The following is a 2322-nucleotide window of genomic DNA, read 5'->3' as shown; positions in this document are numbered from 1 at the left end:
ATAGTTTTTTTTTTACCTTCTGGGGGCTTCAGTTGGTACAGTGTCGGACCCCTGTGTGAGAGCCTCTGTGGGCCTCTGTCTCTTCTTGGGAGCCTAGACAGGGAGAGGGCAGAGAGGAGGAGCTGGACTGGGTCTGGGTCTGGAGTTGAGGGTCACTGAGAAAAGTGTACCCTTTTCCCTGGTGAACCTCCTGTTGGGTTTCATCCTTCCTCTGTTCCCACCATCTCCCCCATAAAGCTCCCTCCTTCCCTCCTCTGCCTCCCCCACCCCCACCTTTTCCTATTGCTTCTCCTCCCCTATTCCATCTTTAGAGGCCTTGAACAGCTCTGAGACCAATGCCCTTTCCGGGTGGGCTCCCCTGGGCCCCCTCCTGCCCTAACACCGCCCTCTGGCCAAGGTGGCTGCGTTCTCATTGCAAGTGCGGCTGGAACCCCCTCCCCCACTCCGGTTCCTCGTTGCCCCACTGGTGCAGGCTCTGCCTCCCTAAGTGATTCTGTGGCTCCTGTCCTGGCTGCAGTGTCGTTGGGCCTCTCCTCCTGCTACCCCCCCAAAATCCTCATCACTGTCCTCTAAGGATGGGCCCCTCCTCCCAACAACCTCATATCCCCTCGTGAGCCTCAGATCAGGTAGGGTGTGGGGGACAGTGCTGAAGGAGCCAGCACAGGTGGGTTGGAGGGGGCAGGTACACAGCTGTCTGCCAGGGCAAGGCCGAGGAGAGCACAGGGGCAGTGGCCCAGCCCGTGGGGTAGCTGGGAAGTGCGACCTGCCCAGGGTACTGGGGGGACCACTTAAGGGTCAGTGGGTTTGGAGGGGGGAAGATGAGGCTGTTGGAGGATATGGGATTCCAGAGCCTAAGCCTGGCTGGGGGCAACAGATGTCAGCAGGGTATCTGCACTGTGAAATGTGTGCGACTGCATGTGACTGTGTATGGGTGTAACTGTGTATGTGACTGTGTGTGATGTGTGTGCCCATGTGATCCTGTATGAGGCTGTGTGTGTGCCTGTGTGGCTGTGTGTGTGTATCCATGTGACCCTGTGTGAGGCTGTGTGAACCCGTGTGGCTGTGTGTGGCTGTGTGTGTGTACCCAGGCCTGGCCAAACCCCCAGCCTCTCCTCCCAGAAGCCAGGAGGGAGGTAGCCAGCTTGGGGGCCTGTGCCAGCAACTGGAGGAGGAAATGCAGGCGGAAAAGGCCCGGAAACAGAGGCTCCATCCCCTCCCAGGGATCCTGGAGGGACTTGTGGCTCCACACCCAGACCTCCTGGGCCTGCTGGGGGGGTAGGGCTGCGGGCTTTCCTGTGGAGGCCAGTATCACAGCTGCCCAGGCAGAGGCCCCAGCCCAGGCCGCCAGCAGCCGCTGGGCCCTGGGCGCTGCACATCTGGCTGGGCAGGCAGGAGGCAGACGGCAGACCCTGCCGGGCCAGCAGACAAAGGCAGGGCCTGCCGCCTCCGCAGCCCAGCGGGTCCCCCAACCAGCCGCTAATTAAAGGCCCAGAGCCCCAGAGCCGGAGCCGACCTCCTGAGACAGACTGTGGCCTCCGGTGACCAACTCCAGGGAAGTGGGCGGCGCCACTCCCACACCCAGACACACAAACACACACTGGTGGGAGTAGGGGGGATGTGGGGGGGTAAGGGGACCACACCTGCGCAGCTGGGGACCAACAATCGGACACTGAAGGCCCACAAAGGATTCCCCACACTCACTCAGTACACACTCACACACCCAGAGACAAACAACTACACACTCCCCAGACATATGTGCACACACACACACAGACAACCCAGAGACAAACACAGACACACAAACGCACACCCGGGGCCCACACACAGACACGTACACACTCATTCACACACACAAAACTAGAGACAAAGTCACCAAGTCCCACAAACCTTGACATGCAACCCAGACGCACTTACACACCGGCATTTACACACTTGTTACACTCAGATGCACCCAGAGACAAACACACTGATGTTTGGAGACACACACTCATTGACACAGCAGATACTCAACACCCACATAATCACATCCACATTCAAACACACCCAGACACTCAGGTATTTTTCATGCAGACTCACACATGCAAACGCACACACACTTACATATACGTGGATGTCCACAAGCACACATCATACACACACACACACACACACACACACCAGGCACTCACTTGAACTCAGTGTCGCACACGCTTAGGGACATCGTATACTGACACAAGACCCGCAGGGGGACAAGCCAATGTAAGATGGCCACGGCTATCCCCGTGCAACGCAGACAGACAACGTCTCCCCAAGTCACGCATCCCCGCCCGGCCCGCGAGCCCC

At 58.7% G+C, this 2322-nt stretch overlaps 1 protein-coding gene across 1 annotated transcript in view; it reads right to left on the bottom strand.

Annotated features, from left to right (window-relative positions):
• Positions 1-2316, bottom strand: part of ADAMTS10 (ADAM metallopeptidase with thrombospondin type 1 motif 10) — a 19129-nt gene extending 16813 nt beyond the window's left edge. Inside the window, exon 1 of the mRNA XM_006917201.3 lies at positions 17-2316. The gene's annotated coding sequence lies outside the window, so the exon portion shown is untranslated. The remainder of the gene's footprint in view (positions 1-16) is intronic.
• Between the last annotated feature and the right edge of the window lie 6 nt (positions 2317-2322).

The sequence above is a fragment of the Pteropus alecto genome, unplaced genomic scaffold (genome assembly GCF_000325575.1).
Source record: "Pteropus alecto unplaced genomic scaffold, ASM32557v1 scaffold37, whole genome shotgun sequence".
Taxonomy (NCBI): Eukaryota; Metazoa; Chordata; class Mammalia; order Chiroptera; family Pteropodidae; genus Pteropus; species Pteropus alecto.
Note: the sequence above shows the minus strand (reverse complement) of the source record. Positions and strands in the feature narration are given on the sequence as shown.